At 47.3% G+C, this 13648-nt stretch overlaps 1 long non-coding RNA gene across 2 annotated transcripts in view; it reads right to left on the bottom strand.

Annotated features, from left to right (window-relative positions):
- Positions 1–13648, bottom strand: part of LOC107318504 — a 93422-nt gene that overhangs the window by 70057 nt on the left and 9717 nt on the right. For both annotated transcript variants that reach the window (XR_001557382.2, XR_001557383.2), the window contains exon 3: positions 9920–10018. This is a non-coding gene — a long non-coding RNA (uncharacterized LOC107318504). The remainder of the gene's footprint in view (positions 1–9919; positions 10019–13648) is intronic.

Below are 13648 nucleotides of genomic sequence, written 5' to 3'. Positions count from 1 at the left end.
CATCACTCAGGAGCATCCCACCATTAGTGTCTGTGCTGGGAAGTAGAATGTGCCAGCTGGCTTGCAGCTGTCAGTCCACTCTGATACCTGGCTCCCGCTTCCTCTGGTTGTCAGTACATGCTGCATAATAAGCAGTAAAAGGAAAGACATTTGATTAAAATGCTCACTGCCTGGGAGCAATTCTAATCCTGGTTTGACTGGCTCAAACTCAGCCCCGAGAGCAAACACTTTATATATAAAAGTCATTGGGGGAGGAATATGAGAAAGCATAAGGGCTTTATTTGACATAGACCTTGCTGGCATATCACAGCACTGTTGTTTGTGTTTTCAAGGCAGGAGCCTTGTTAACAAGTGCTGGTGAGTGCAGCAGGCACTCGCAGGCTCTCTGCTGAATTATTGCTGGTGCAGGTCTGCTTGTATGTTGTGCAGAAGGGTCAGTGAGGACAAAAATGAGAGAGAAGTGGATCCAATATTGAAATCTTTCTTATATTAAAGTGAAAACATGAAAGGTCAGGTGACAGAGGACAGTGACAGAGAAGCTGAGAAGCATTTTAGAGCCAAGTAGCACTTAAAAATAGGTGAGAAGGAGGAAACCTGTGACAACAGCACACAGTCCATCTGAACTAGCTGTTAATCGCAAGCTGGGAGCCTGTAAAGTGAAGAGCCTGTCAGAAAACAACGTCACTAGGATGACAGGCAAATCTTACATGGTGACTAATTCCAAAAGCCTGAGGAGTCAAACTGTGATCAAAGAGACAGGCAGGGACCAGAGGAAACAGCATGGAAACCTCAGTTCTTTTCCTAAAGGTAAAGAGAGGTGAATTACAGAACAATAGACCGTCCTGAATCACCCCCCACCCCCGGTCCCAAATACAGTTGAAGGAGAACTGTGCACGTGATGCTGACTGACAAGTCTGGAAGATTGTCTGGGGGAAAGGAACAAGAAGGGTAATTTTACTGTCATGTACCACAGAGGGGGTGCAAGTAAAATCTCAGCATGAGAAAATGACAGTGTATCTATCTTAGGTCATTTACATGCCCAGAAAATCTGTGGGAGGAGAACCAAAGTTGCTGCATCTGACAGAGGCAACACAACTGCAACGTGTCAGGGAAATGGAAGCTTACAAACAATATTTGCAAGCACTAAAACCAGTATCACGTTCACTGTTCCCAGAAACTCAAATAACGAGTCTTAATAATTTAGGTTTCCAAGCAGTATGCCTTTGCACCCTCAATATAGGCTCTGTCACAAGGAGCAAACACAAGCCATGGTCTCATCTTGCTAAGCACGCTGAAAGAATGCTGCCAAGGGAGAGCACCATGCTCAGCAGTGTATGTACATCCCAAGGACACATTTAAATGCAACAAAAAGCCATACATGAGCTAAGGAGCACTAACAGTCATGGAGGCAAATGCTCGATAACAGCAGTAGACATCAGGTATGTTGCTGCTGGTAGCAATGTAACATGATAGAGTTGTTAGGAGGGATCAGAGGGGCTTGGCAGTCACCTGACTGCTCAGAAAACCTGGGTACTCCAGAGGAATTTAGGTAGACAGGGAGGAGGAGCTGGACCTTGGAAATACTCTGCAGGAAGGACTGGTTTGTTTTTGGCAGAGCCTTGATGTTTAGAGGGAGGCCAAGTCAGTGAGGAGCCAGGTGTTGGGAGGATGATAAGAAAGCTCAGAAACATCAAGGAAGGTAGAAGAGAAAGCAAGAGAAGATTAAAACCTCTGCACTGATTGTGTGAGCTACAGCCAGTAGGTGGGTATCCACAGAGTGCTGTCAGGACAGGCTGAATTAATTTGGACAGCACATGACAGGCAGGGAGCAAAGTGATCATTCTGAGTCATGAACAGAACATTACATATGCAAAATGTGTAAATAAGGTCACCCAGAGAGGGAACACAGAGGAGGAAAAGAGAAAGGCTGGGAGAATGGAGAGTGATGGAGCAGGTGAAGAACTGCAATCATAGAATTATAGAATCATTTGAGTTGGAAGGGACCCTTAGAAGTCATCTAGTCCATCTCCCCTGCAGTCAACAGGGACATCTACAGCTCCATCAGGTGCTCAGAGCCTGGTCCCGACTGAGCTTGAATGTCTTCAGAGATGAGGCATCCACCACCTCTCTGGGCAACCTGTGCCAGGGCCTCACCACCCTTAGTGTAAAAAAACCTCCTCCTTAGATCCTTAGAACCCTAATCTTCCCTCTTTGTAGTTTGAAACCATTTCCCCTTGTCCTACCACAACAGGCCATGCTAAAGAATCTGTTCCAGGACTGACCCCTGATGGACATCACTCATCCCTGACCCCCACCTGGTCATTGAGCCATTGACCACCATGTACGATCTCACAACCAGTTCCTCATCCATCAAACAATCCACATGTTAAATCTGTATCTTCCCCATTTGGAGAAAAAGATGCAGTGGTAAACTATGTCAAAAGGCCTTACTGAAGTCCAGATAGGTGGCATCAGTGGTTCTTCCCTTGTCCACACATGCAGTCAATATGATGCAGAAGACTTGAGCAGGATGGGTGGGGAGTCAGGATTCCCAATGAGAAGAAAGACCTTCCAGAATAAGAGGTCATAGACTTGTTCGAGCTCTTGACAGCTACACTACAGGAAAGGGCAGAGGAGCCCTCCCAGAGACAGTTAGAGGATCACTACCACACCTAAACAGAGGAAAACACACTGGCAGTGGCCATAACGTGGAAAAGACATCACAGCTATAGCTGGCAGGGAGTTGTGCTGGGCAGCTGTGCCTGTCCAACATGCCTCAGCTGCTACCCAGATGCTGGAAGAAGCAGGGGTAATGTCTGTGATGTGCAGGGGCCGAACAGTGGGATCCTGAAAATCACACTGACTCTAGGCTATGCAGCCAGCTGGCCAGGCACTGCATACTGAAATTGCCCACTTACCTGAGACTGCTGGCTGGAAAGCATGGACAACCGGCAAAGAACAGCCAGGTTAACATGTCCATGGTAACAGCATCCAATTTGTCACGAAGGGATTCATGCAATTTACAGAGGGATGTGTGTTTTTATTTATTTACTCTGCAGGTTTTAGGTAGTTGCCTTGAGAGCCCCATACCACAAAGAGATCCTGGAAAAAGAGGATCCATTTCTAGCTGCACAGAGACACTCTGTAAGTCTTGAATGCCAGAGGAGGGGGGGAAGGGGCACAGGGAATGTACCAATGGGGTTGTATTAACAGGACCTATTCCGGCATTTAAACCAGCTGGATGCAGTTTTGCTGCTGCCTCATCTGAGGACAATGAAGAGTCAGATATTTTAGTGCCTGCAAATGCCTGACCAAAGCGACGGGGAAGAACGGGCGAGGCACTTAACCACTTAAGTAAGTGGTCTAGACATTATTCTGTCTCTGCCTGTATGTGCACAGCAAAGCCAAACTGCTTTTAAGGCTCAAACCCTGATGGAAGCAAGATGTTACGCAGCCTTGATTCATAAATGAGCTATGCCAAGCAGTGATTGCCTCTCTCCCAGCACTACGAGACAGTAAATGTAAACTCCTCATACAACAATCCTCCCTGACTGACAGCTTCTCTGTGCTGAGCTGGTTTCAGGTTTAAGCAGCAGAGGTTATTTGGAAGCCAGGTTCCAAGAGGAGCAGCAGGACGGTAAGGACAAATCCCACTCTCCAAAAAATTGCCTGCTAATCTGCTACAGACATTCTGAGATTCTCCTATGAAGCTTCATGTACAAAGAGAATCAGGGCTGTATAACATATTTTTGTCCTAATTCCCATTACAAGAATTCATCAGATCATTCCAGACCCTGAGACTGCTGTCTCTGCGCAGTAATAGCCATTATCCTAAAGCTTTGTGTGTGTTTATGTTACCCTTCCATTTTCCCTTCAGGTATGACAAGCAATTCTTAGAACATGTTATAAACTCTTCTGCTCTGGAGTTCTGTCACCTTTCATTGCACTCAGATGAGACCGAGGACATATTTTCAAAGTAAATCAATAAACAACATTTAAAACAGTCCTACAGACACAATACCACAGCCATTCTCTCTCCCCAGTTACCTTCACTCATCCAGCCCAGATCACAGTTTTAAACAGGATGAATGCAACTCAACCAACCAAAGGAGCAAGATCCAAACACCAAAGCCCTTCCTGAAATCCCAGTTCCACCGTACAGCATAGGAGGATGAGTAAGGCCTGGCTGAAAGGGGAGCTGTGCGGTGCTCAGAATTGCCCGTACTCATCATGTTGGCTGTCACACAGATCTGAGCAGGTCTGAGGGCATCTCGTGGCACAGGGATAGTTCCCTCCTCTTTGCCATCCACTGTGCCCACCCATAGGCTGCAGCCACGGTCTCCTGTTTGTTTTAGATGGCCCGGTTTGTTTTAGAAACACCTGAAGAAACATTCCAACCCCAGTGAGAGGCTATAAAGCATATTTGGTAGACTTCCTTAGGAATCCAAGGGGAATACATACCCACCCCTGCAGACATTTACTGCCTGCGGCTCCTTGCACGCCCCGATCCTCCAGCACTCACAGGATCTGGTCTTTGTTAGCTTTCCATGAAGCTAACAAGGCTGTGCCTCCTTAAGTGGCTCCTCCAACCTGAATCATAATAGACCCCATCAGAGCAGTATGGACTGTTGGCTAAACACTTCATTAAGGAATAGCGAGAGGTAGGTTATTCATCATGTGCAGCTGTCCTGCTCTCCAGGATCAATGCTGCACACAGGGTGAGGCTAAACTCCTGAAGAAGCTCCCGACAAAAAGCCCACATTAATATGCTTGCAAAAAGATTTACAGAGCAAATTAATTCCGCTAGTTGAATTATTTGGATTTTGTTTTTTAATTTCAAAATCAAATGCTGTGTAGACACCCTGGTGACCCTGAGGCAGCAATGCTGCCAGCTCTGCCAGACAGCAGGGCTGCTGTGACAACACCCCATCACTCTGCCACCCATCAGCTGTTGGTGTTTAGCCCAGCTGCATTCCCAATTGACATCTCCATTACCAGCGTGCCCATGGTTATATTGGTGCATTTCTTGGACTGACTCAGGGCATCTGCTTGCTGTTCTCAGCTCTGCTGTTAGCTCTCACTGTGCAATAAAGCAAATTATTCAGAGCAGAAGTGATCTCTTATTCTGGTTGTCTTCATGTTTTGGTGCCTGTTCCATGCCTTTGTGTGCTGCACTGCCTATGCAGGGCCTGGTAATGGTAATTTACACCTGCAGAACACAGACTCAGCCCCAGAGCTCTCCAGGACCTCACTCTAAGCAGTGTTTTTTTATGACTCAGGGTCTTCTTCCTAGAGCTGCCTGCCATCATGCCTCAGCATCTCCATGCCCATATATGCTCGCAGGGCTATTAGTCACTGCATTTAATACTGGACTACCACATTTCATAGCACAGAAGACCTATGGAAGACTGGAAAGAAGGTTTCTCTTCACACAGCAGCCTGAGGCCATATCCACAGCACTGTGGCATTACGGATCCTTCCCTGCTTAGTACAAGGTAAGCGAGCTGCACACAACACTTCGATGCCCTCTCTCTTCCTGTGCCTTCACTTCACTGTTCCCTGTCCTTCATCCAGGCAAACCTGATATTCAGAATGGCCAAATTTATCCAAGTTCCCATTCAAAACATCACCTTGTTCCATATGTCCCTGCAAAGCATGGGGAAGCCATCACACACTGCCCTAGTGAGCTGAGACCAGCTACATGGCCACAGTGCTGCTCCTCTTTCCCACTGCCACAGTGACATTTTGCTCTGTAGTGCTGAGGATATTTAGCAGTGCCCAACCATAGGGCAATTAATTAATACGAGTAATCATATTAACTGCAACCTGAAGACAACTCTTCGCACACTGGTGTAAGAGATATACTTGTCCAGGGCATAGCTGCAGCACCCAGCCCTTGAGATCCCTGCATTCTCTCTCTGCCTGTCAAGAGTCAGGTGGTGTCATTCCTAGAAGGTGAATAAATTACTATTGCAAATTACTCTGATGAAGTGGCTTTTATTAGAAAGCCAGACACAAAGGGAGCTTGCTGATTGGCTAACAGTGATGTCATACCAGGCACAGCACTCAAATGCACAGATACGAATTTTCTCTTCTATATTTTGTGGGCAATTTTCATTTTAAACTGGCAATAAAGCTTTGCCAGCACAGCCTCTTACCCTGTGAGTGTGATGGGGGGTCTGTACCCTTCAAGTGGCTGAGGAAAGCAAAGTGGCCTTTGTTCCTGTGTCTTCCAATGAACCTAAGGCAAACAGTTTTCACTCACAAAGGCTCTGTGTTTTATTGCTCTATTAAATCCCGTTGCTCTATTTTCCTAGGGGGGGCAGCAAAGAAATTGGCATTTTTTTGGTTTGCAAGAACCTAAAATCATTCTGTTCACAGAGATTTTGCTACTTACAAACCAAAGCTCAAAGCACAGGCAACGTAACAGCCCAGCTACCATTCCAATCTTCAGCAAAAGGCAACAACGGTGCAACAAACTCCCAGCAAATTATTTTGCAAGTTTCACATATTGGCTTTTCCTCTCTGCTGAACAATTGTGAATTTCTGTGAGCTCTGCCAGCCAGGCAAACCCAGTGACCAGCCCACCGCGTGCTTTGTGCTCCTGCTGCTTCCTCTGCCAGTTCCGTAGCACTGAGGTGTAAATTCTGCCAAGCAGGACAAGCCCAATACTTCCAGTGCTGCAAACAAGCTCCTGCTTGCACTGTACAAATGCTGCACTCTCCTCTATCGTGCAGCACAGATCCTGAGCTGACCTGCACAGCCTGCGCGCTCTTCTTGAGTAATGATTCAAAAGTCACTTGTGCTATGAGGGCACAAAACAAAACACATCTATCATTTGGAAGCTGCAGAACATCCTGGAAACCCCCAGATAGTCAGACATATGAAACCAGGCACTGAGGAGTGCTGGAGAGCTCAAGCATTCGCAACTCCCAGTCCTGGGGTCATGACTCTGCATCATCATCAACTCTGTTTTCTACCAGGGGGCTGGAAGCCAGAAATCATCATCTCTTATCACCTGAAGATTTGCTGAGATGCCTGCCCTTTCTGGATAACAACAGCTGCCCTCAGACTCCTCAGGGCTGGATCTGAGACCATTTGAAGTCCTGAGGGTAAAGGTGCAAGGGATGTGTTTCAGGGAAAGAAAGACAGTGACAGCCTGCCTGCGAAGCTGAGTTGGGGGGGGGAAAAGGAGAAGAAAAAAAAGAAAAGGGAGAGGGGGCACAAATCATAGAAGACGATGCTGTCAGGCCAGGACACATGGTCAGCATCAGCAAAAAAGGTCACAGTGCTCAGGTTTAAGGCCTGGCACAGGTTCAAATTACCCTTTTTTAATCTGACCTCCTTTTCTGTCCAAGGAAAACAGCAAAGAGGAAGGAGACACGAATCCTGGATCCAGTCCCTGCTTCACCGTTGCATGGCTTGGCTTCACACCCCTCTTCACTTCTACCACTCTGTGCTCTGAGAAGAAAATTACTAAGTGCATCAGAAGGATCTTAAGTAAAACAATTTTACCATTTTTAAGAGTTTTATTATAGTATCTTTGACACGCTGGCTAGGGCCACCACAAACCAGAGCCAGGAAGCTCAGAACAGTCTTCAGATATTGAATTATATTCAGAACCAGATCAAATTCCAAAACCACAACCGCTGGCCAAAAGAAGAAGCCTCTGCAGAGCAGAACACACCCACGCAGATGGCACGGACATCAAAGTGATGGTGCTAGGCCCAACTCTGCTTCCCCCTTCTCAGAGTAGTACCCTAGCTCACACCATTGGTTCCAGTTGCATAATCCCCCCCAAATGAAGCAGCCAGACTCTGGAGAAGACCACGGTACCACCTACTCAGCACTTGCCTCGCAACAAGAGGTCGTGCATCGTTTAGCTTCGTAATGAAGTTGTTTTTGATGTATCAGTCAGCCCCTCCCTCTCACTCGAGGCCAGTATTAGAATCACGTCTGGATTATAGCACATAGTAAGCTGTTCTGGGGTGATATGAATCAAAGCCCTGAAAGTGGGATTCCGTTTAATTAATCGTGGCTGACAGACGAAGGTATTGATTGCAGATTGAAAGGTTCAGGATTGGCCTGAAGGACAATTATTGCAGGGCACACCACGCTAGGGGGATATTTCTGAATTTTGAGTGATGTGGGAGGTAAGCAGGGAGGAAATAAGTGAATAATTACAGCTAATTAAAACTTGTGTGCACATCCCAAAATTAGGTTGACTAATCAACCACCGCCAACAGCCAGAAGAAAAAAGGAAATAACTGCCCAGGATGACAAAGGGACGCTATTGCCTCCACCGAGCTTCTTCCTGCACAGATGGGACATCAAATCTGCCAATGGGGCAACACGGCGCTGCCCCGGGGGATCGGCCAGGCGACTGCTGTCGCTACAGGGATAATGAAAGGTATGCAGGCCAGCAGAGAGGGCAGATGGAGGCAAAGCTGCAGCTAGCAATCTGTGCACGCACAGCGACCAACCCACTGCTCCCTGTCCACGGGATCCCCATAATCTCCCAAGGCAGACCTGCTGTTACAAACGCTCTCATCACTAACGCAGCAGGGGCGGCTAAGCAGAGAGAGTGAATGATCTAGCAGGGGGTTAATAAAAGGACTGACGCAGAACAAAAAAGCCTGTCAGTCGCTATACGATGTGCTCTCCACCCCCAGGAAATTAAAAATTGTAGCCTGCGGAGGATGCTGTTTCCTCAGCAGGACTGGACGGGACAGCGGGACAAGGAAGGGAAGGATGGGAAGGGGGTGGGGGGGGCTGAGTCAAATCCTTTTTTACATCTGTCACTTACGATGCTATATACTAAGCACTGCTTTTCTGAAGGACCATATACCTGGTCTCTCAAAAGTCCAAGCCACTTTTCTGTGTGTTGCTGCCAGCAGCTCATCCCAGAGTCAACTAGACCTTGCCAGGCTGCTCTACCTGAAACTAAAGTCCATGCTAGCATGTTTCCATGGAAATGGGAGAGAACAAATGCCCGTGACATGATACCCCTTTTCTGATGTAGATTTGGACCATTTCTAGCATTCTTTCCTAGGAAAAACCTTCAGGCCTGGCTATTTTGCAGGAAAAACTGATGCAGAAGGAGAAGGAAAAAACAACTGATCATACGAACCAAAACCCACCAGCTTTGATGGTGAGCAGCAACTGAACTCTAAAGCACATTAATCCACCAGAAACACCCTCCAAGGCAAACAGAGCTCTCTTCCCAGCACAAGCACTAAACGCAGTTCAGAAATTCCCTGGCTCCTTGTTTTGTACAAGTGGTCAGCAACAAGCTCTTCCCTCCCCTCTTCGGGCTGTTCGGTGTAAAGTTGCCCCGCAAAGGAAGAAGTCTCAGGGCTCCAAGGTGAACCCCTGCTGTTGTTTTGTGCCCGTCATTGTCTGCGCTGCGCTGCACATTGTCTGCAAGCTTGGCAGGCCCTCATTGCTGCCCGGCTGTGCAGCACGGGCCCGCAGCGCCCTCTCCCGCAGGCCAGCCCAGCGCGGAGCATTCGGAGCTACACAGCCAGACGGGCACCGCTGGGCCACCAAAGCGCCGTGGCACGCACAGCCCGACGCCTCGCTTGCTGCTGGGGTGCTGCCTTGGTCCCAGCTTCCCTTCTGGTACAGAGCAGCCACTGTGCAGAGTTGGCATCTCACATGGGCTGATTCCTGCAGCACTCAGCATTTCTAACAATAACTTGTCAGCACCTTGAGCCAAAGACTGTGGTTTTTTGGCAAGCGAAGGCACAAATCCTTGCCTGCACGCTGCTTTCTACCAACTGCTGGGCACTCCAGATAAAGGCGAGCTCTGTTTGCAGAGGCTTGATGAGAGCCTTAGTTTGGCATCAGGAGCATGGGGCGCTCCTCTCCCAAGGTCTGACTGCACTTCACATCATCCTGCACAGCTGAAATAACTCACCAGTCTGTTCTTGCATCATCTCCATAGAGCATTTCTCAAGCCTGGCACACTATGAGCATCCCAGCAGCTGGCTCCTGCCATTCCCATGTACAGCCTGTCCTGGGAGGAGAGTTTAAGAGAAGAAATGCGAAAGATCTTGTACAGAGCCAAAGGTAAAACAATGACACATTTTGGTGGGAAGTTACTTGGCTGGCCTGGAATTATCATTTTAAAGGAAGCCAAGGGTATGAATAAAAGAGCCTAACTAATGTAGATACATTGCATGGATAGATTAAATAAAGCTCATCTATGGTTGCTATTTTACCTTCCCAGTGGGTGAAGGTGAGGTGCCCTGCTACCAGGAGATGCAGAAAAGCATCAAGCCTCTTCCTCAGGCACAGCAAGTTTGGATATGAAACACTGCCTGAGATGTTGAAACACTGCCTGAGATGTCAGGCCTAGAAGAATCCACCTTGGTGCTTCCATGCTATCAGGAATGATGTATGAGAGAAGTTCCTTCCTTCACAAGGAATAACACTTCCAAGAAGCAATGGCTTTCTGGCTGGCACAATAAAAAAACCCAAGCAAACGAACAAACAAAAGACCAGAAACATAGAAACAAAGTAGAACACATTTATCTTCTTCCTCCCTGCAAGGAACTGCAGAAGGTCCCCAGCTCCATCCCAGCACAGCCAAACTGTTTCATGCATCACCAGCCTTGTTTCGCTCATTACTTTAGCTCAGCATACTTGGCACAAGCACAACTTTTGCTGTACTGAGGAAGACTGCTCGTTCCTTCCTTGCCACTATGAGAAATCCTGTGCACGCTGTGTAGGAGGCTGGATGTGGGTGCGTGCAAGCCAGTCTTAGGATGACAAGCTGGCTGGTTGTAATATGGCTGGGAGTCTTTTCCAAAACCTACGGCAAGCTGGTAGGCCTACACTCCTTCTGTGTGCTGCTGATCGAGCCCCAGGAGGCTGCATATTTCACTGTTCTCCAAGTCTCATTCATCTCACACTTGCAGTGAGTGTATGTATTTGTGGTTTCAGTGAAATATATGACTCTCTACTGCTTGGCTATATGAACAAGAATTTATCTGCTCTGCAGATTCTGCTGGCTTCCAAGTGCGTGATTTATCCTGAAAAAACCAGCCTAACACTGACAGGATCTCCTGGTGGTAGTTCCAGGTGGTCTTTTGTGTGTTGGTGATAGAAGGTTTTGTTTTCCCTTTGTCCTTTTCTGCCATTTGCTAGTCCCTCCTCCACTGCTGGCTGTGGTTACACAGAGAGGATAAGCCTCAAGGCAGACAGATACCAAAAAGTCATTAAATTCTCCTTGGTGTGCTCCAGGGAAACAGGAACAGGTCGTCCCCATATTGCCCAAAGGAGGCACAGGCAAGGCCTACATGTCCTTCACTACTGCTGAACATATACATGCACCCTGACATCAAACACTGTGCCAGGCTGGCACATCCAGCTCTGACAGTCCTGAAGGCTCTCTCTAGATTCACTGTGTTTAAGACAGCTGTGGCCATGCAGAGCTCCAGCTTTCCAGGTACTGAAGTTTACAGTTGATTTCTCTTGGGTGACTGCAGATGAAAACCCAAAGCGTACAACTGGCAAAAAGAATCTTAAAATATTTTCTGCTTTAGGTAGTGAACAGAGGAACACATCCAGATTCACTGGGTGTAGGTCAGTCCTGCATGAGACACACAGGTTTTGGCCTTGCTTGTCCTTCTGAATCTTTCCTCTTCCCAAAAACATCAGTCTTCTGCCATGCAACTCCCAGGTCAGCACTTCCTGGGGCTCACACTATATAAAACACTCAGCAGACAGTAAATGGGACTTCTCTGGTGTCCCATAATCTTGACAGAGTATCAAATATTTGCAATTAAAGAGCTGTCTTGCACGACATCTCCAAATCCTTCTAATTACACCCAATATGGGCACACAGCTGATGCTGTGGTCTTCTGCATTTTCTTCTGCTCAGAATACCTCATTTTATTTGGTCTTGCTGGATTTATGATCTGAAAAGTTGCCCAGGATCCCAACTGGGCACACTTTTGTCCTTTTCTTGTCATGCAGATACAAGCTGCAGCGTGCAGGTTCAGCAAAATGAGCTGAAGACATTTTGAGGGCACTAACAGCGGCATTTTACAACTGCTCTGTGGGGATTTGATCTCCTTTTAGTCGGAAGACCTTCTGTCCCTGAACTTCTCACATGAGGCTGACAAACGCTAAACATTCCTGTGCTATTTAGAGGCTTCTTAGCTCCGTTGATAGTGGTGACATTAAGAGGAAAGACATCATTGTCCTGCCACTGCATTTACTGGCAGCAGATGACACAGTCACCCTCCGTTCAGATCAGCTATGGGTTAGGTGCACTATCTCTATGTAGAAGGCTCCAAAACAGCTTTCTTTGGTAGGTCTAATTAAAGATTAGCCAATATTTGAATGATTTGGAAGAAATCTGGAGCTTACATATCATAACAGTCTCTGAACTGGCTTATTATCAGTGGGCAGAAAGCACACCAAGGTGAAGTCACAACCTCGGGAAGCCAGCAGGTGTCTGCTGCATGCTGTTATAGCAAACCATGCTTTCATTTCAGGTCTATTCCCCAGCTCCTGTTAGCAGACTAATGAGTTTATGATTATGATCTGCCACAGCTTTTGTCCTCAATATGTATCTGCACCTGCCTGCAGAACATCACTGGGTACTACACTGAGTCCCATCCACTACCGTGAGCAGCACAGGGTGCACTGCTGCTACTTACTGCCCCCAAAGGCATGAGTTATTTCTATCCAAACATTCCCAAGTGCTAAGAATGCGACAGTCTATGTTTAAACCACACTAAAGAGCCAGCTGGGAAGTGGGTGGAAATGAATCTTTTGTCAAATCACTAAATTCCATTTTCTTCAAATTAATTAATTCACAAAGAACACAGCCCTTCGTGGATTTCACAGCTAAAAACAAAGCCACTCTCTCCTCCCCCTACGTTATCTGTCAGTTGTGCCACAAGGAACAAAAGAGCTCTGTTGTTCCTCATTTGATCACATCACTGTGTGTGTGGGGGGGGGGAGAAAGAAAAAAAGCCTGTCTTGACTTTAAATTCACCTGAGGTTGCGAGCTGCCCCACATCAGCTTTTCTACACTTACATCCAAATATTTGTTTTTGCTGCTGCTTAGAGCTGACATACAAGGTTGTGACCCAGCCCCTAGAGAGCAGCCTGGCACTCAAGGCACACCCCGGTTCTACTTTCAGATTGAATTTACCTCAGTTTGTATTAAATGCCAGGTGTCTGTTTGATGTCTCTGCTGCAGTGGCAACTCTCAGATCACATTTGGCTTCCCATGGACAAAATCCAAGAGCAGCGGATGGCTGGACGGGTGCCCAGCTGAAAGCTCCAAAGCCTACCAGGGAGAAGCACCGCAGTACCTGTGACTTCAGCTGCACAGAAAAAATAACACGCAGCACCACTGAGAATCCAGCTGTCCACAGGCTCCTCAGCTGGCAGCAGTGCCTGAGTCAGCCTCACCTACCTATGTAACTTGCAAGCCTGATCAAGTGCTTAGTGCATCACTGTGCCTTCTTGTAGTTGCATCCCAAGCAGCCGTCCAGAGCTGTCCTTTTCACCTTCAGCTGCTTACTGAATGCTAAATCAAGTAGTAGACCCCACAGTTATCAGCTCCTTTCCCCTAAGAGAGCTCTGCTTGGGATGGGTTTCTGACACCTCTCCCTGTTTGACATCT

This window comes from Coturnix japonica, chromosome 10, assembly GCF_001577835.2.
Source record: "Coturnix japonica isolate 7356 chromosome 10, Coturnix japonica 2.1, whole genome shotgun sequence".
Lineage (NCBI taxonomy): Eukaryota > Metazoa > Chordata > Aves > Galliformes > Phasianidae > Coturnix > Coturnix japonica.
The sequence above is the reverse complement of the archived record's forward strand: the minus strand, read 5'-3'. Positions and strand labels throughout refer to the sequence as shown.